Source organism: Dromiciops gliroides, chromosome 3 (genome assembly GCF_019393635.1).
Source record: "Dromiciops gliroides isolate mDroGli1 chromosome 3, mDroGli1.pri, whole genome shotgun sequence".
NCBI lineage: Eukaryota > Metazoa > Chordata > Mammalia > Microbiotheria > Microbiotheriidae > Dromiciops > Dromiciops gliroides.
In genome coordinates, this window is record NC_057863.1 from 405,470,894 (window position 1) to 405,492,583 (window position 21,690).

At 38.8% G+C, this 21,690-nt stretch overlaps 1 protein-coding gene across 4 annotated transcripts in view; it reads right to left on the reverse strand.

The window, feature by feature from the left end:
• SPATS2L (spermatogenesis associated serine rich 2 like) overlaps window positions 1–21,426 on the reverse strand; it is a 246,150-nt gene extending 224,724 nt beyond the window's left edge. Inside the window, exons 1-2 of one of the 4 annotated variants that reach the window (XM_043998905.1) lie at window positions 21,290–21,426; window positions 15,243–15,313 (exon numbers count right to left, since the gene is read on the reverse strand). The gene's annotated coding sequence lies outside the window, so the exon portion shown is untranslated. Of the gene's footprint in view, window positions 1–6,262; window positions 6,287–15,242; window positions 15,314–21,289 lie in introns of those variants that run through there. The other 3 variants (XM_043998904.1, XM_043998908.1, XM_043998903.1) reach the window with 3 other exon arrangements.
• Window positions 21,427–21,690: the final 264 nt, after the last annotated feature.

A 21,690-nucleotide genomic window follows, 5' to 3' on the forward strand; every position in this document is an offset into this window, starting at 1 on the left:
AATGGAAAGACTTCTGGGTTCCAGTCAGGAGACTCCACTCTAAGGAGGGTCAATGACTATATGACCATGGGCAAGAAATTTCCTCTTTGTAGGCCTCAGTTTGCTCTTCCAGAAAAAGAAGTGATTAGACTATATGATCTTAAAAATCCTTTACAACTGTTCCTTCTTATTAGTTGATAGCATGTTATCTATCTGGTGTTTCAGGCACTTGAACCTCATATACCACTGTGACCTTGCTTTCAAGGCAATCCCAGGGGAAATATTAACAAACAATATTGAGCTTGGGGCTAAATTTGTCAAGTTGTACAAAATACTCTTTCCAGATCTCCAACCTCATAAAAGACAGGCAGTGTATGTTTTCTAAAAGGCCAAAATGGTTGAAAGGAAGCCAAGGCCTATGGAAGGGGAAATCAAGTCCAAAGATTCTGTAGAATGCAATTTGAGGACTAGAATTCAGAAGCCCAAGAGCCTTAGAAATTCCTATGAACTAGAAAACAAAAATACAGCCTTCATTCCCTAGAAGAAGGTTATAAAATACAATACAAGGTGTTTCTTTGTTATGAGAGATTTTCTTTACTACTAGGCCCTAATTCATGTTTTTCATTATAGGCTGAAACCGACAAAATACCAAATCCCTATCCTCCAGCTTAAAAGAAGCTTCGGTTGTTTCTTTGTTCTAAGAAACTGTGCAGTAAGTGCTGACTGGCAAGGCCTGTAACACTGCAAAGGTATATGTTATCCTTGGTTCTTCATATTAATTATACCTTTCTCATATAAAATTGGCTGTCACTCTAATACACTGGAGGTTAAGTTTGAGAGCTAGAAAGATGAGTGTTCAAAGTGACCGAGTTTTTGGGCAGCCTGTCACTTTTTCTATTTGAACAATTATTTAGGGGTTCATTTCATCTTAATATGTCCTCCCCAGGGAGCTTACTCTAGGGAGTAATTGTATTCTCATGTTAGCTTATTTCAAGTGCGCGGTGTCATAAATAATGATCAATCAGTGACTCCTTGTTGGACTCCTATTCTCAAGCATTAATTAATTCTGATGACTTTGAAACAGTATTATTTTCTTGTCAGGGTCAACATACTTTATTTTTGTTCTTTATGAGAAGTGGAAAGACCACTGGATTTGGAGTTAGAAGATCTGGGTTCAAATCCTAGCTTTGACACTTAACTCTACCTATGTAACTCTCAACAAGTTATTTAAATTTTCTAGGGCTTAGTCACCTCATCTGCAAAATAAGAATATAAGACCAGATGACCTTTCTGTTTCCTTTTAGCTCTAAATCTAGGATCTAGTTATTCAAACTGATTTAATTACTCAATATGAATTATTCTGAGTGTCTCAGAGAAAAAGCAATCTGTTGTCTGCTCCATATGACTAAAATGAAATGGAGGTTTGCATGACTATCCAACAAATGGGGAGGGGGTAGCTAAATTCTTCTCTCCAAGATCTGGCCACATTTACTTTGTGGTCTTTCAAAACCTCCTACTTTCTTCAGTCCACAGCTTTGTTTCTAGCATCACAGATACTGACCTAGAAGAGAGCTTGGAGTGATTTGCCCAAGGTCACACAGGTAGCAAGTGAAATTGTTCCTGGGATTTGAACTAAGTTCCTCAAACCTTGAATCCAGTTCCCTTTCCACTGTACCACACTGACTTGCTATAGAATCTCATTCTATTACACATAAGAGAAACCATACACTAAGCCAGACCAATGCATTACCAGAATCATATCATGGAATCATAGAATATGAGAAACAAGGCATTTTGTACTCAATACCCTAATATAATAGATGAGAAAAGTAAGGCTCAGAGATGAAGATGGACTTGCTTAAGGGCATATTGCTACTTCATGCCAGAAACTAGACAAGACTCTAGTTTTCCCGACTCCCAGGCTCTGGCTCATTCTATTATATTCCTATCTCTCACAGTGGAATTAAGTGGCATTTTGTAGAATGCTCCATAATAACTCCAATTTATAGGGTTCTTGGAGGTTTACAAAATGCTTTGCTCATAAAGATTCATGGAGTATGTTGGTGCAGGTATTATTAACGAGATTTAACATATAAGGAAATTGAGGCTCAGAATTTAGGTTACTTGGTTATATAGCTATTAAGTATGTGGGGGGGGGTTAGGATTTTAATGCAATTCTCTTGATTCTGAGTCCAGCACTCTCTTCTACTCACAGTATTTATTTCCATAAAACTGACCTCTAAGCAAGTAGATATATTCTTTTTTCTTTCTTTCTTTTCTTTTTCTTCTTCTTCTTCTTTTTTTTTTGCAGAGCAATGAGGGTTAAATGACTTGCCCAAGGTCACACAGCTAGTAAGTATCAAGTGTCTGAGGCTGGACCTGAACTCAGGTCCTCCTTAATCCAGGGCCAGTGCTTTATCCACTGTGCCACCTAGCTGCCCTGCAAGTAAATATATTCTAAAACCACTTGTATGCCTTTAACATATCATTTTAATCAATCCTTCATAATTTTATCAAAATCCTTTCTCCCTCTATATTTTCAGCCTATATGATCTCTTGTGGGAGTGGGGGTAATGAACTCCTAAATGCACTACCTAGAATATAAAGCAGAATGGTATTCCTTTTTATCCTAACCATCATCCTTTGTAGCATACCCTTTAGTTCCAGCATTTTGGTTGTAGTGGAGGGGGGGAGGATTTTGAACACACATGCATCCTTTTAGCCTTCCTCTTCTGACCTGAAGAGCCACAGTCCTTTCAGATTGTCCTCACATGGCCCCTCTTCTCTGTTCCTGTTGACATCTGGAATGTCTTCAGCTTTCTTGAGGTGAGGTCATCGGGACTTTGCTCATTATTCTAGTTGTTGACACACATGAATAAGTCACTCCATGAGCAGTAAGCTACTTAACTTTAAAACTATCTTGATGCGAATCCACTTGTTCAGGGCATTAATATCCTGGGAAAGGTAACTTACAAAATAATGGTGACTAATATTTATATCCAGAGCTTTGGGGTTTACCCTTGGTACCTAATATTTCATTTAAGCCTTGTAACAATTTGGTGAGTTAAGGAAGTCTAGGCTTCATTAGGTCTATTTTATAGATGAAGAAATTGAAACTCAAAAAGGTTATGTGTGTGTGTGTGTGTTGGAGGCTGGATTCAAACTGAGGGTTCTTCTGATTCCAAGGCTGGTTTTGGTTATACTACCCTGCCTGTCAAGATGTGCTGTGGTATCCTGGGAGAATAAATTAACCACAGAAGAGAAGAACTTACATTCAAGATAATACTTTACTCTTTGGCTTGCTATGGGATTAGGCTCATTAATGTTATTCAGGAGGTAGCTAGGTCATATAGTGGATGGAACACTGGACTTGGAGACTGAAAGACCTGAGTTCAAAATCTACCTCAGATAGTGATCAACTGTGTAGCCCTGGGCTAATCACTTAATCTCTTTCAGCCTCAGTTTCCTCATCCTCAAAATGAAGATTCTGAGGCACCTTTTTCACAAGGTTATTAAGAGTATCAATTATGAAATTATTTGTAAACATTAAGGAGCAATATTATGCTAACTATTGTTAATCCATACACACTGCATAAATTGTGAAGTACTACATAAATGTTCATTATTAATAATATACATGCCTCCAATGTAAAAACCTCAAAAGTACCACAAAGAAACTTTTTAAGAAATAAGGCTGAATTTTCAAGTTAGTGAAAATTAATCTTGTATAAAAGTGTTATTACAGGGGCAGCTAGATGGCGCAGTGGATAAAGCACCATCCCTGGATTCGGGAGGACCTGAGTTCAAATCCGACCTCAGACACTTGACACTTACTAGCTGTGTGACCCATGGCAAGTCACTTAATCCCTATTCCCCACAAAAACAAACAAAAAAACCCCCAAAATGTTATTACAGCTACACTACTAGCACTTTCATATTAGTGACATAAAGTACTATATATACTTTTTAGAGCTGGCCCAAACTAATTAATTGTTTATACTTATATGGTAATAAACATGGATGCTAATGAACTATACCTGTGCATGCTACCTCCCTAACATCCCTGGACCCCACCCCATCTGTCAATTCAATTTTCAGAAGAAGAAAAGTTTGGAAAGGGAGCTGAAGTCTAGAAATGGGAGGAAACCTTTTTGTATACTAAAAGACTAATAAATATGACTTAGATTCATAGGTTAGTAAATTATTTTTCCAAATCACTATTTTCCCCAAATAATTTCTAAAGACGCTAAGAAAGAGTAATGTCAAATTAAACTCCTATCTTTTTTGTTCATTGGATTATGGGACTGGTAGATTGGGAAATAGTACATCCCAGGGATTCTTAATCTGGGGTACAAGGACCTCTTGAGTCAGTGAATAGACTGAAGGAGAGTCTATGAAATTGTGGGAAAATTAATTTTTTTCCATCCACTAACATCTAATAGAAATTTAGCATCCAATTATGTTTTTTTTTAAAGACATTATTCTGAGGAGGGGTCAAGAGGTTTTCACCACATTGCCAAAGGACACCAAAAAGAAAAAAAATATATTAAGAACTTCAATGTAGACAATCTGAGGGGCAATAAGGCACTTGACAAAGTCTAATATGAATGATACCCCTAAAATGAGATGGAGATGATATAAAGACTACATTAGTAGTATTAAATGCAAATAGAAACAGGAGAGACTAATCCATACATAAGATTCCTGCTGACCAGATACTGGCTCAATTTTTAAATGTCATATTGTCTTTGTTTTATTGTATTTTGTTAAATATTTCTCAATTACATTTTAGTCTGGTTTTGGCTGTACTCAGGAGTGTTGTGGGTGATGTATTTGGCTCCTCTGGGCTAGATCACAGTAGAGTTGGAAAGATTCATAAATGGGTGAGTGACAATACCCAGTGTCTACTGACATACAAACTGATGTCAACCTGAAGAGAGTGCTCCAGTGATATGCCAAAGGGTTTATTCCTCTGTTTTATTGTTTGCTTGTTTTTTTTAATCAGTTCCTTGGATGAAGGGGTCCTTATCAAGCTGGTAGATATATACTAGCCTAGAACTGGAGGTGTCAGATTTGGAGGCCAAGGGCCTAGATTAAAATTTTGGCTCTATTATTCACTGTGTGCTCTCGGGCAAGTATCTTAATCTTACTTAGCCTCAGTTTCCTCATTTATGAACTTATAGGCTTGAACTAGCTGGTGTCTAATGTCTCTTCCTTAGGTCATAAGATGGGCTTATAACTAGTAATGTAAAATTAAACAGGGATAAAGGTCCTGGACATGTACAAGATGGGGACACCTCGTTTAACTGTCCATGTGAAAAAAATACATAAGGTTGTTGGGGTTTTTTTTGCTAACTGCAAGCTAACAATGTGGTGTGGCAGCTACAAAAGCCTTAGAATCTTAGGTTACAATGACAGGACTACTCTTCTCTGTTTTGGTTATGCCATACCTGGAGTTCTGCATTTGGTTCCATGACTATGGACAAGTGACAACTTCTCTAAACCTCAGGCTCATTATCTGTAAATTGGGAACAATAATACCAGTAGCTCCAAACCATGTTGCCTAGTGTCTGGCCATCCTTTCCACCTCCTCCCCAGACATCCTGGAACCACTCTGGCTTCTGATATGTGACCTTTCTTTTGTCTTACCTTGCTGGGAATCAGACTTACAACCTCATAGGCCATCATCTCCAAACCAAGCTGTCATGTGGGTACCTCCTTCACCACCCTTCTTAGCTCTTTTTTATGTGTTCACTTTCCCCAACAGAATGTAAACTCCATAAAGCCAGGGTCTCTCTTGCTTTCTTGTGTTTGTACCTCCAGTACCTCGTACGTTGGGATTGATAAATGCTTTGTCTGTCTTTCTGTCTATAGTAACTATATCACAGGGTCACTGTGAGATTCAGATAAATACACAATATGTGTGTGTGCAAAATTTCAAGCGCTATAAATATGAGTTAGCAGCAGCAGCAGTGGCAATAGTAGTAATAGTAGCAGCAACCCATAATGACCATTGCATTTTAAAAGGGGCAGTGACTTTACAGAGATGGATAAACAGCATGATGAGAGATCTAGAAACCATGTTGTCTGTAACACATTTAATGAAGCTGGAGATGTTTAGTCTAGGAAAAAAATGAAACTAAAGAATACATGCACATTGTCTTTTAGCATGCTTTAGAAATCACCATATATGCCTGAGAAGAAATAAAAACATTTCATCAAATTTATTATTCAGCCATATGGAGCAGCTTTTCCCCCAATAAACTAGTTAATTAGTGCTTACTGAGGCAGCCAAAATGCTGTGTGTTCCTCCCCTTCCTCTTTTCCTGGCCTCTTACCCCTGTATTCATGAAAATCTCTCCTACATGGGCAGGCGGTTCCTGTGGATGCCTCACAGACAGCTGCCAATGGTCTAGGAAATAGAAAAAGACTCAGACAGAAAACTATTACAAATAAAAAGGATTTGAGTGTATGGCAGGAGTATTTGAAAGAGGACACAGCTTTGGGAAGGATCTAGAGGTCAGGATTTACAGGTCAAATGTACACATTATGAGCAAAACAAACCAGTGATGATCGAAGAGGAGGCTGCTCTGAGTCACTGAGCAAATTCTGAAAAGCACAAAGATTAAAATTTTTTCTCATTCTGAACTTGACAAACATCACTGTGAATATTTCCATATACAAAGGATGGGAAGAGGGATATATATGAAACTATGAATGTCTGTTACATACACTTGCATTTAAAACAATATATAATAAATTCAACCCATGGGTTTCAGAGCTGCCCTGGTAGTCCATGTATCACTCTGTATTTCTCTTCTGTTCATTTTTTGTAAATGCTTCAGTGATGATCTTTTCTTAATTGTTTTCTGGCAGCACTCACAACCATTTACAACCATCTCCTCATCTTTACACCTCTCCCATCTCCCCAAACAAAGCTCCTTGGGACAAACAAGCATAGTCAAATTCTCGAAATGGCCAGGTCCAAAAAGGCATGTTTCTTGCTGTACCTGGAGTCTATTACCTCTCCATTACCATGTTTCATTATCACTTCTTGGGAGTCATTGTCAATAATTTTATAGATCATAGTTCTTAAGTCTTTCAAAACTGTTTTTCTTTATAGTGAGGCAGTCATTGTGTGAATTCATTCTCATGGTTCTGCTCATTTCACTGTGAATTAGTTCATGTAAGTTTTCCCAAGTTTCTCTGAACCCATTCTTTTTCATTATTACTTATGGTGAAATAATATTCCATTAAAATAACACTATTGATTTGTCTAGCCACTCCCTCACCCTCTTTGTTTGTAGTTCTTTGCTACAGTCTAAAGTGCTGTTATGAATATTTTTGTACACGAGTCCTTTCTTTCTTTCTTTGCTCTGTCTGGAGGCATAAGCCTTGTAGTGGTATCACTGAGTCAAAGGATATGCACAGTAAAATGACTTTTTGAGTATAGTTTCAAATATCTTTCCAAAAATCTAGACAAATTCACAGTTCTACCAACAATGTATTAGTGTCTTTATCCTCTCCTAACCGCTCTAAAGTGAGTTTGGTATTATCATGCACGAAGTCCATGAATTACATCTTCCCATCATGACCTGAAGACTATCTGGCCTTATACACTGGCAATATAATTAATTGTATCCCTTCCCTGTACTTCCTCACCCTATTTTGAGCACACTGCCTAAGTTTCAAGGGGGTGGGGGTGGGGGAACGATCTATGTGAGGTTCTGCATCAAAGCTGTTGGAATTATTGGCAACTGCCCCAGGTTGGAAGTGGACTTTCCTGTAATGCCCCTAACCTAGCCCCCATAATTCCAGATCTGGGTGCCTCTTGTTAAGCTCTATTTCCCAGATCTTTCCCTAAACATTAAGGGCCCTGTTTCTTTCAGAATAGAATACCTGGCCTAGTTCTTCTGCAAAACTCTAAGTACCCAAAAGACTAACACAATTGCAAACATTCAATATAGCTGTGGGATATAATTCTAGATGTGATTTTTAGTTTTTCTGCTTCCCCTCTTCATAGAAGGCCATCAATTAACGCTTCCTGATATAATGGTCCCTTCCTCTAGTATCTCTTTACCTCACCCTTGTCCTAATTTGAGACTTAGAATGTTCAGTGGCCTGAGAAACCAAAAAACTAAGTTGGTTGAGTACTATGTAACATCAGTGTCAATAAGGCTTTGAGTGAAGAAGTGCTATGCTTGGCCTCTATAACAGCTGTGTTGAGTGATCCAGGTATTTCCACATATTTCAGGGTTGAAGGCTGTGTTTTGGAGAACTGAGGCTGTCGGAAAACTGACCTTGAGAAAAAAACACCATGATCTATACACTGAAACATGGGCTCCCTGAATAATATTTTAATAACCCAAAAGAAATAATTCAGCTTCCTAAAGTAACTTATAATCAGTCGCTAGCTTGGGTACAAGTAAAATGTAGCTGCAGGTATCATACAATACCTTATATTTAGCCAAATGGATATGAAGAATCTTCCTTTCATTTGAATCAATGAGGGGTAAAAAAACACAATAAATTTAAACACATCCCCTCCCAATGGCCCAGTCTGCTACAAAAGTATGGAAATTATAAATTAATGCTGCCATGGCAACCCTCGCTGATTATATCAAAGAATTCACTGCAGCACATAAGTTCCCTCTGAAGGGGCTGTTAGAACAACACAGGAATTTCTATCTGCTCTGCTGTAATCCTGTCAATAAGAGGGAGAGGGTTAAAGGTGCCTCCAATCTGAATTTTCCGAATGGTAGTGGGCTTACTTCTGCTCAATAATTTGTAATTTGAGCGTTAAATTACAATGTTATTTGAGTCTTACATTATTATGATGTGGCCAGTTGCATACAGATAGATATCAGGCAAGGTTACGATTACGAATAGTCCAATGTGTCTTTTAACAGTTAGATTTCACTGGATGGGTGGGGACATGCACCAAAAACATTAACAAAGTCACAGTAGATAGCATTCCATTTGATTTCCCATTTGAACATTGCAAAATTATCCACAAATCCACAGAAAACACCTGCCTATCATAAGTGGCATTGTGTCAGATGGAATTGTCATCACTGCAGAAGACACATCTCAATAAACAGCCTTGGTTGATTATGTTTCAGCAATCACTATAATGCAAGAAAGGCAGCCCACCCTGGGAACTCTATTGCTTCCAGTTAAAATTATGTCTTCTCTGTATAGTATATTTCCTCCCACCCTACCCCCTCTCCAGTCACCAACAAAGGATGCAACAAAAGAACTTCTAAAGCACCCACAGTTAAGGAGAAAATGGTGCTAACAAATGAGTGTGAATCCCTCCCTGGTCTCTAATTTGTATACGATTCATCTTTTTTCAGACAATTCCTCAGTGGCTTTTCCTTTTTTCTTTTCTGTAGAAGGTAAGCAATTTATCAGCAAAGGTTGAAAATAAAAGATTACTTTGGTGGTGGGTAAAAGTCAGAATATTCAGAGATGCTAAAACTAGCATTGTTTATTCATACATTATGCCCCCTTGGGTCAGTTCAATGGCTCTATGTTGCTGTACCCATAGGCCCAGCTGGTCATCTCTCAAATAGCCACCCACAGTCAGGTCTGGCCTTTGCCAAAATTGTGAAGTCGAGAAGAGTTCCAGGTGTTCCCGGTAACCTTTATATCCCATTTCTATCCCTCTACCCTTAATCATATCAATCAACAAACCAAGACCAAACCAATGTCACCAGGACTTCTTAAGCATCATATGCCTTTCCTCCAATTTGCAATTTTAATGTTTTTACCATCCATCGTCTTCCCATCAAAACCATGTCTTGGACAAACTTTGAGATATAATGTAAAAGACTGAGAAGACTCAAAGTATTAGCCCTCTTAGGATTGCCTGCATTTTAATAAAGATTAAGAAGCACCTCAGTGGTCCAGAAAAACTATGTAAATGTTGGTTATAGAGGAAAAGATGTCTCGGAGTCTGAAGACCTGAATTCAAATCCTGCCTAGGGCACTTACTACCACTGTAAGTGGCATTTCAGGTATCAGAGTTGCAGGGTAAGGTAGAGAAGGCCCTGCAGTCATATCACAAGGCCAGCTGTATCCTCTATGTACAAATCTGGGTCTGTTATTATTTACAAAAGGAATAAAAGATTGCAAATATTTCAAAACTTAAGAAAATCAACCCTGTTTTCCTTGTTCTCCCTGTTTCCTTTTCTTCTATTTTTGTTATTGTTGAGTTGTTTTAGTTATATCCAACTCTTCTTGACCCCACTTGGGGTTTTCTTGGCAAAGATACTGAAGTTGTTTGCCATTTGCTTTTCCGGCTCATTTTATAGTTGAGGAAACTGAGGCTAAGAGGGGCAAGTGACTTGCCCAGGATCACACAGCTAGGGTCTCAGGCCAAATTTGGACTCAGGAAGATGAGTCTTCCTTGCTCCAGGCCCTGACTCTATCCACTGTACCACCTAGCTGCCACTGCTTTCCAATTACAATGTATAATGCACATTTATATCTATTTCAATGGACTTTATAAATTCTGACTGACTTTCCTCGTATAATCCAAGGTTTTATCCCAATTTCCTTAAACTGTTCCTGCTTACTTTAACTACTAACTAGCCTACATCTTCATTTAACTCTATTTCTACCAACTGGTTGCCACTTTGCATTCTGGGGAAGCATCCTGGAGTCACAGAAAGAACATGTTACTTAAACTTGGGAGCCTAGGATACTTGAGTTCAAATCTCATTTCAGAAACTAACAGCAGTGTCAACATTCTTCTCTGTAAAATGGGAACCTATGGAAAGTATGAATCTTAAAGTATTATAAAAATGAGTTGTTAGAGGAAGTTAATGGGTCTAATGCCACCTATCTAGGACATGGTACTTATTATCTGGGGCTTTCTAATTACCTGTAAATCATTCCCTTAAATCTGTTGGAGAGTCTCAGTTTTTAAAGTGATGACTGCTTTTAATCTTTTGGAGTGACTACTGTCCTCAATATGTGTGATATGAACCTGAAAAGAGTATGAGGAATAGATACTTGACTGACAGTCCTTTCTACCTTGCTCACTTAAAATCATAGGATTCTAGATCTAGAGCTGGAAGAGATCTTAGAGGTAATCTAGTCCTGCCCCTCATTTTATAGGTGAGGAAACTGAGGCTGAGAGAGATTGAGTAAATCATCCAAGGTTACACAGACAGTAAGTGGCACAGGCAGAATCTGAACTCAGGCCTCAAACGGCCTGATTGATTCAAAATCCAATTCCATCTCTGAGTTCAGCATCTCTCTAACACCCCCAAGAGTCTTTCGTTCCATTTAGGGCTGCAGGTGCCATTTTCCAGATCAGTCTTGGCTATTCTACACCTCAAATTTAAGTAACTAATAGACTTTTGTTTCCAGGCAGCTAGGTGGCACAAAACATTGGGCTGAGAGTCAGGAAGATTCATCTTTGTGAGTTCAAATCTGGCCTCAGACACTTACTAGCTGTGAGATCTTGGTTAAATCAGTTAACTCTACCTCAGTTTTCTTATCTATGAAATGATATGGAATAGGATATGGCAAACCATTCCAGTATCTTTGCCAAGAAAAACCCCAAATGAGGTCACAGAGTTAGACAAGACTGAACAACAAGCAACAACAACAGATTTTTGTTCACCAGCATCTGGAGGGCTGACATCATTAATCAAATGACAAGTGGGTGGCATATCACAAAAGGCAAGGGCCCTACCCAAATGGAATACCCTAAGTGACAATCATGCAGAATGGCACCTTTGTATCCTCCCCTGCCGACCTCTTTCAAAGAGTTTGATTTCTTTCCATTGTCTGCCACTCTCCAGCTTCCTCTATTTAGCAGGTTTCAGTGCCATCACTACAGTAGTTATTGTCTTGCTGGTTCCAGACATTACCAAAATGGTAGCAGCCCTCATGGGACCTGATTCATGATGTGAGAATGAAGCAACTGCTAAGTAAGACTTGTTTCCTAAGATCCCCTGCTTCACTGATCTTCAGTGATACCACAACAGTATGGTACTACTCTCAGAATGTCTTTAACACTGACAAGAAGTCTCTATTTTGGTGGAAATCCGTCCAGCTCTGGATCTCTCCAGTTTGGGTACTCCAGTAAGTGTGTTACATACTTAACTTGAGCTTTCAGGATATCAAATTTAACAAAGCAGTACTTTGTTCTAAACCATGATGAGCTGGCGATGTTGACAATGAATTATTATATTGACTTTGCTACAAGTCATTCCTTGATCCCTCAGTATTTCCCATTCAAAGAGAACTATTAGTCTTGGGTTACTGTTCATTCATGCATGCATTCATTCATTTAACAAATATTTGTTGAGAATATAGTGTGTTCAAGGCACAATACTCCAAGTGATGGTGGCTGTCTGGTAGGGCAATCTCTTAGAGAATTGTTTGTTTGTTTTTGATTCAGAGCTGTGATTTGATCAGTGTAATGAACTTCCAGTGTGGAAACTCCCTTCTCCAATGCAAATCACCAACTCTGCTCCAACTTGAGTCTTTTTTGCTTGAGGTACTGAGAGACTAAAGTGACTTGTTCATGGTTACACAGCTAGTATAAGAGCCACAAAAAGATGGACCTATCTACTTACTACTCCACGCTGCCTCTCCTTGAATAGTTACTTGCTCACCACTTACACTGATACTTACATGTGGATTTTAACCTTTTATAGACTCTAGAATCTTGAGGGTTACCATGGAATGGTCAAGGTATTCTAACCAGAGACCTTTATTTCCCAAGAACTTGATCAATGAACCAGCTCAATGACAGTGGTTCCACTGTTTGTAAGAGTGTTTGTTTGCTTTTAGCCAATTAGGCAATGGATGATAAATTGGTTTTGGCAATCTGAAGGTCATTTGGGCTCCACTGTTCATGACTCTATGAGATCCCTAATGGCTATCTCACTTTAGTTAGGCAAAAGATGTATGTAATGACTATGCTCTTCTGTCTAATAGTCAGTGAACAAAACATCAAGGTTTTTCGTCTTCCATGTGTGGTAAATTCCCACCTGAGAACTACCATCTTGTTAACTTGAGGAGCCACATAGACCACAAGTGAATTTAGTTGGGTTTCTTTTTGGACAATACCCATGATTTCATGGGTATAAGGAAGCCCTCTCTTCCAGGGCAGTTAGCACCTAAAAATGAGTGTTAGAGTTGCCTGAGCACTGAGAAGTTGGATGATGAAGCAAGAATGTTACCTGTTTAATATATGGTGGGATGATTTCTCTTTAAGGAAATGAGGAAGTCGTCTCCTTGGGACCTGTCTGATCCAAAGGGTTAAGAGCACAAAAAGCTCCGTCTATATGGATTCAGCCTCTAGAACTTCTAGCAGTCATCCTGACTGAACACTGTTGATTGCTGTGGTGAACATGGAGGTGAAGGGGGATAGTGTTTTATTTAAATTTAATTAGGAATTAAATCTTTTGAACATCTTATTCCAAGTTGTTTTTATTGCAAGCTATGGTCCATGAAGATAGCATTCTATGCTAGACCCAAACCTGAATCACTGCAACAGTCTGTGTTAGACTTGGACCAGAATAAAGGACTCTGGATCACTCAGCAAGTATATATCAGTGGTAGGACCTGAACTCAGGCCAGTTCTCTCTTCAATTACCATGTTCTCCTTCACATACTTAGTTATGCATAGATTTAGGTCATAGTGTTTAAAGTTGAGAATGTTAGATTCGTGAAAAATCTGCAATATAAGAAGAATAGCGTCTAGAATTTTAGAACTGGCCTTAACGCAACAAACTTCTTGACAGTCAGAACAATTTCCAGGGTTGCCAAATCAGGGCCTGCCCCTCCAGACAAGTTGAAATTCATGTCTTTATTGAAGGGCTGCTAAATCCTAGAAGTCTTTTCCTAAGGTTTGCATATACATATATTGTTAACATCTATCCTCAGGCTGTGTTTTTCAGCATGTAAGAACCCATTTTTGGGGTGTGAGAGAGAGAGGTTGGGGGGAAGGAGGGAGAGGGAGAGGGAGGGAGGGAGAGAAGGAGAGAGAGAGATAGGCACTTCATTGGAGTTTCTCCCTAGCTCAAACTCCTTCCTTTTACAGCCTGGTACTTGGTATGTCTTTGCACATATACTATTTACTCTCTATGTATCTTTCTACACCCTCCCATATTAGAATTCAGTTTAAGACTCTCTTGGGCATGGGTGGTCTATATTAATTTTTCTTTATTTTCTGTATCCTTTTCTAAAATTTGCCCTTCTTGTTCAAAACTCTAATATCTATCTATATTAATTTTTCTTTGTTTTCTGTATCCTTTTCTAAAATTTGCCCTTCTTGTTCAAAACTCTACTATCTATTTTAATCAGTATATTAATCAGAACAAACCCTTCATTCCAAATACAGTACTGGTAGACTAAGATTTTCTCCTTAACCTCAAAAGGCCATATGTTCCACAGAGGTTTTGGAAATGTTGGTTGGATACACTGCAGAATAAAAAAGGTTGAGATAAAGTCTGAAAGATTATGCATAGTTGGCTGAAATTTTAGATAGGTGATGGTTTAATTAGCACAGTGCCTCGCATATAGTTATTGTTGGGTCATTTTAGCCATGTCTGACTCTTCATGACCCCATTTGTGATTTTCTTGCCAAAGACACACTGTACTGGTTTGCCATTTTCTACTCATCACTCCAGCGCATTTTATAGATGAGGAAACTGAGGCTATTAGGGGTTAAATATCTTTCCCAGGGCTACATAGCTACTAAGTGTCTGAAGCCAGATTTGAAATCATGAAGATGAGTCTTCCTGATTAGAAGCCCAGTGCTCTATCTATCCACTGTGGCACCTAGAGACCCCAGTTGGCTAAATTGTTATATAGTTGACAGTTTAATTAGCATAGTGCCTAGCACATAGTAGGCACTTAATAAATGTTTATTGATTGAAATAATCTAATTTTCCTTATTTTTAAAATGTTGGCATAAGGATTAAATACTCTGCTCATGTTCAATATTAAGATTTCTAACTCTGGTCTTAAAATAATGAAATCTTTATTGCTAGTGCAAAGAGGATGTCACAGCTGCACCACAGTCCATCATTATCTCTTAACTTTGGAAAATGCAAAGTTCTCAAAATTCTCAGCTGGTTATCATAGAGATTGATTGAAGCTATTGAAAACAAATTGAAAAAAAATCTTCCTACCACTTCATGTTTTTATCATTTGTGTGTAATGCCTGGCATCCAACACTGCCAGAAAATATTCCCCTTTTCAGTTCATTCATTCAGTATTTCTCGAGTACTTACTCTGTGCCAGACACTGTGGGGTGGTACAAAAAATTATCAGGCACAGTCCATTCCCTCAAGCAGATTGCAATCTAGATGGAAAAAGAAGAGATGAATTCATGAAACATTTACATAATATTAATATGGGACAATATATGATTGTGACAAAATAAGAGACAGGAATAATAATGTAGTGCAATGGATACTGAATTTGGAGCCAGAAAAGCTGGGTTCAAATGTCAGGCCTGCCCCTGATACCTTGTGACCTTGGGCAAGTTATTTAACTTCTCAGGGCTTCAGTTTCCTGATCTGTAAAATGAGAAGAATGAATTAGAGCACTGCTGAGGTTCCTTTCAGTGCTAAAACTAAATGTTAAAACTCCATGCTCTGATATGTTTTTAGACTTAGAGCTAATCCAATCCCTTCGTTCTACAGGAAGTGAAAATTAAAAACCAGAGAGGTTGAGTGACCTGTTGCTTATTTCAATCCAGGATTTGAATTCAGATTTTTTTATACTAAACCTAGTGCTCTATCTATGATGGTGGTGGTGGTGGTGGTGGTGGTGGTGGTGATGATGATGGAGGAGGAGGAGGGATTTCGAGAAGTGAGAAATCAGTGTGAGCTAGAATGATCAGAGAAAATTTAGGAGTGGAAGTTAACACCTGAAGTGGAAGGATTTGACCAGGTAGTAAGAAAAGAAAACATTTGTGGTAGAGGCACAGTATAAGCTTGTCATTTGGGGAAATTAGTGAAGAAGTGACTGATGTGGTTAGGTTAAAGGGTTTGATTTGGAAAATAGTAGGAGGTAAGGTTGGAAAGACGAGTTGGGGCCAGAGTGTGGTGAGCCTCATGTGCTAGGCTGAAGAGTTTCATTTGATAGTATAAAAAATGTAGATCCACAGAAGAGTTTTGGTCAGATAAGTGATGTGGTAAAATAGGTATTTGGGGGATCTTGAACTAGTAAGCACATATAGAATGCATCAAGATGATGAAAAATGAAGGGCAAAGACTGACTATTCATCCTCCTGACTATGTTGAAATAATCCTCACTTGAGGTAATGAGCATCTGGTCTAGGGGAGAAATGAAAAATGAAACAACAAATGAGAGAAGAAAAGAATGCTAGGGTCAGACGAGAATAGATAAATAGGATTGGAATCTATGTATGAAAGGTGAGTCAAAGAAGACTACTGAGTCTGGTTGACTAGGGGAATGATAGTTGCTGACAGAAACAAGAAATAGAGAAGTCATAAAAAGGAACAGGTTTATTAAAGATGAGTTTGTTTCAGATGTTGAGTTTAAAGTGTTAGCAAGACATCTAAGTGGAAATATCCAGTTAGTAGGTAGAGATATGAAATTGAAATTTGGGTGAGAAGTCAGTGCCCAAGACAGATTCACAGGGACAAACTTTCTTATGTACATCTTGGATGGGCAGTATCATAAAGCTTCAAAATAATAATAATGAATACTGACCATTAAATTCATCTAGAATTATAAAAATGACAAGAAACAGAAAATAACAATATGCATGTTATTGTGCTACATCTTCATGAAGTAATTTTCTTACCTACAATGCTCATGAGATATTACGCCACAACATACCACTGACAGTATAAACTTCTTTGGAAACTAAACACATGGTATGTCTATATAACACAAAGCCAAATTAGCCATTTTGAGCCATTTTGTGTCAGGGACACAACGCCTCCATAAAACCCTATTTCACAAAAGGGGAAAAAAGGGAGGAAAAGGTGATTTTCCTTTCTTCCACAGTGTAGGATTTTCTGTTTTAACTTATGTATCATGACAATAATGTTTTTTAACAGTGTTATTACCCTAGAGGATGAGTTATCAATGGAACACTTTAATTAGAGTTGTGAACAATTAGAAATGTGTGCACATATCAATGAACATACCCCTCAAATGTCTGATTACACCGATGTTTCATAAAGGTTGACATTTGTGAACGTATCAAAACAATCATGAGGGTCAGCAGCGCCTTGCCCACAGGAATGATATGCATGGATTCATTCAATAAACATTTCCTACTACGTGTGTCTTGGTGCTGGGGATACTAAAAAAAATTCAACATAAACTCTTAAGGGGCTCGCAATCTTTTTTTTTTGGGGGGGGGGCTTGCAATCTTATTTAAAAAAACTCACTCAAAGCTAATTCCAAAAGTAGCGTAGAACAGTGACTAAGCAAGACTTAACTGCTTTGGATCAGACAGGATGAATTTTTCATATATTAGTGGCATATATCTTTCTGAACACAGCCTCCGTTCAATTTTTATCAGAGACAATTCCAAAATTTTTGCCCTGGGTCACTCTCTTCAATGTTAATAAAACTTGTTTATGCCCTGAGGAAGAAGCAGCTGTTATACCCCAACCACATCTCATATCCATATGGCACTTTACAGTTTACAAAGTTCCTTCTTCATAACAACCCTGAGATGGGCAGTGCATTGTTATAACTGAGGAAATTGATCATTCAAGAAGTTAAATCAGAAGACAGGGTTATACAGTAGAAAAGGCACTGAATTTGGAGCTAAAGAAGGTGTATTCAAATCCAGTGCTGCCTTTTAGTACACTATGGCTTTGAGCAAGTCACTTAACTTCATTGAGCCTCAGTATCCTCATTTGTAAAATAAAAAGGTTGGATTTTAAGATGACCTGTGAGGCCCCTTACAGATTTAAATCGATTAGGGTAAAAATTCAGGCTTCCCCTTTCCCAAGAGTTTTTTTTTTTCTTCCACTCTACTGCTAAACTCTTCTAAATATTAATTGATAATGGCCAAATGTTCTCACATAATACTTTGTTTTAATTCAAAATGTCTAAGGTTCAACTCCACAAAAAAAAAATAAGTTAAAAGGAGTTGCTTTTGTATATGCCATCTCATAGTATCATGCATTATGATACCAAGATTATGAACAACAAGGCTTCCAGGGAGTAATGATATTTATTATTACTTATGGATACTAAGCTCACTAGAAAACCTCAAAAGGCCATCAATACTCATTCCCTGAATGACCACTTGAAAAAATCAGTGACTGCACAACACTAAACTGAATAGACTTTTTATCAAAAAGCTCAGTAAAATAAAATTAGCCTGAAAGAATTATTGATGCTTTTGCCCATCAAAATTAATGCATTCAACTAAATAGATACTTAGGAATTCATTTATCATTTTCATCAGAGGCAGGAATCAGAAGAAGAAATAGCATTGTCAAAAATACATGTCCTCCCAGTTGGTTTTTACATTTGATTACCTGTTAAATAGAAGCAACATTTCTTACATTCAGAAGATGTGTCCTTCTAGCATCCCCCACGCCATCACACACACAGACAAAAAACCTGACATGTTTTCTGGTACTTTGTTCCAACAACAACAACAACAACAACAAAAGGCTTGAACAAAGATAGAGACTTGAGTTTATTCCAAAACTCTAATTAGGTATTGCAGGACTATTTGCCTTGTCCAAATAGAAAATCGTTACAAAGGTTTATTTTTTTTTCCAGTTAAAGAGCCAGCAAAAACACAATCGTATATAGATAACACTTTTAGTCATTTTGGTGGCTAGGGTTGGTATAGTAGTTTCACTGTAATTGCTTTTATCCACATTACTTACTGCTGTTTTTAATCAGAGACCTGGTTTCATAGGGGTCTGATGATTTGTCCTGATTACAACGTGAAACCTTTATTTTAGGGTTGTCTTTTGAAAATCAGGGACTTTACCATCTGATTTTCCTTTTCCCAAATGGGATTCATTTTGTCTTTTGCTCCTTTCCTCAGCCACATATTACACACTTGATTCTAATATGTCAGGGAGAAAAATAACTCGAGCTGCAATGAATCCTTCCTTAAAAACTAATTGACAAAGTGATTTTTAAATTCCTAAACAACACCCGAATCTACCAGAAATAGGTCCCAAACTCTTCTTGCAGAACAAAGTTATGTCCATCTGACTATAAAAGCAAAAAAAAATCAAATCAAATCAAACCCATTAAAAACAAAAACCCTACATTTTCTAAAATTAAGGAGGACAATGCAAATTTTTCTTTTTGTATTTTACTACAATAATAAGCCTGTTGTAATGATCAGATATGACGACAATTTTATTTTTTAAATATTAGGATGTTATCCCTTTACATTCAATTTGATGCAATGCAAGGGAAGGAAAGGGTGTCATTTCTGAAGTTTAAGACTTTCTTTCACTAGTTCTCATATTAGAGATTCAGAAAAAGGCTCAGGCACATTCTGCATAGACTCTTTAGTCCAAGTCCTTCAAGGTCTTCAAAACCTTGACATCTGCTAGAATTAGGATTCTTAGTAACTAAAATCTCTTGAAGCTTGAAAAAAACGGTCAGCAATCTGAACCCTTCATTTGCAGTTCTCTCAAGAGGAAAGTCACACAGTGACTGTTCTCTTCTACACCTGAAACAAGCAGATTAGTGTGCTCCAGGTACTTTTCTTTTAGTCCCTAAATCCAGGCTGCCTTAGTGACTGATAGTGTTTTGTTTTGTTTTGTTTTAAACATTACAGAGCCCAGAGTTGGGCAGTGTAGCTTGTTAGCTATTCGGTCAATTTTAACAATAATTATTTAAATACTTAGTGGCAAATTTTGCAATAATCAAAGCAATAAAGACTGCTGCTTAACAGAGCTGTAAGAACACTATTGATCTCCAAATAATCAGTCTTTCTCTCTCTCTCTCTCTCTCTCTCTCTCTCTCTCTCTCTCTCTCTCTCTCTCTCTCTCTCTCTCTCTCTCTCAAGGCAACGAAGTCCAGTCTGGCTTGCTTTAATGCAATCTTAGTAAGCAAACCCCACATCCACATACATTTACAACATTTGACATGTTTTTTTTTGTTTTTATTTTATTTTTTGGCTAAGCTGTTCCACAAAATACTGTAGAAAAATGCACTAAACATTTAGCTTCCATCCTTGCCCAGTAATCACAGTATATATGTGAACATATGGCAACTCAGACAAACTGTAATGCAACATTTGATGAAAATATGGTGCTGTTTCAGCATTTTCTCCCCTGCAATCACAACTGTATGGGCATAATTCAAAGGAGCAGACTCCAGGAATAGTCTTATAATTTGCTGAGTATCATTTGTTTTCAAGTAATAATATCGACCTGAGCTGTAAAATGCAATCCAACTTCCTTTCGAGTCTCACTTGGAAAGAAATAAAATACGGAATACAGCATGGTAAGAAGAATAATTCCGGTTGATGTTTACAGCTCCCAACGGCTCCACTAAATCATCGGAGCAGGAGGAAGGTGGCAGCGAGAGGGTTTTACCTTTGACTTTGGAATGTAAAATCTCATTTAAAACGGGTGATTTAGCAGGAGGATATGCTAGTCCCGTGAGTAAGTAAAGGGAGGACTGGGCTGGGTTGGGCTATTGAGTGTATTGGAACAGAGGAGCAAACCTCAGCCATGGGTGAAGTTGCATTTTCGAGGTGGGGGTGGATGAAAGGCGGGCTGGTCCACGTTGGATCACAGCTGGCCAACATTTTCATCCTATAAATTGAACGGGCAGAAGAGTCAAAGTGCCCCTCCGCCACCCCATCCACCACCATCTCTTTTGTAAGGGGAAGGGGGAGGGTTGAACGAGGAAGGAAAAAAATGAGATCACAATTCTCACGGAAAGTCCAGCCTGCAGAGCGTTCCCCAAACCATTAATATCCAGGCGTGTTTTAACACCACACCCCAGTGTTCAGAGCGTTTCCGTGCAGCTCCAGAAAAGGGAAAGGGGGGGGGGGGGGAGAGTGCCTCTACAACTAAGGTGCAAAATTCCCTTTCAAGCTTAGAAACCCACAAGCACGTCCCTCTTCTTGCCCTTCACCCTTATGTCCCCCTCTTCTTTTCTCCTCTCTTCTCCCCCGTAATGCAAACCCCTGGTGGCTGCAGGGAGGAGGGCACAGCTCGAGCAAGGAGAGGCGGAGAAGGTGGAGAAGAGGACAGTGGAGGGGGTGGGGGTGGGGGCTCGCGAACTGCACCCGCAGCATTGCCTTGAACCCTGGGCTAAAGCGCCGCATCAAGTGTTGCCCCCAGTAGCTTACCTCTCTGCCAAAGGACTATTTCTGCTCGGCCCGGGCCGTGGAGAGGGAGAGAGTGAGGGTGGAGAGAAGGCGCTGCAGCTGCGAGCCCCCAGAGCCAACGGGAGAAGCAGAAGGAGGAGGAAGAGGAGGAGGAGGGCTGGGCGCCGAGCTGTTTCTCCGCGGGTTTCCTCTTCGTCCCTACTTCGCCCTGCTCTGCTGGCGCTAAAAACTGAGAGCATAGCCCTGGCTCAGCCCCCTAACTGGATTCCTTCACTGACACAACTCCCCGTCTCTCTTCTCCACGTATAGACACTCCCCCCTCTCACTCACTCAGGCTTTTCCTCCCTCCTTCCCTCGCTCTCAATGTCACTCATACATACCGGCACACAAACACTCTTTCTCCTTTCCTCCCCCCGCCGTCT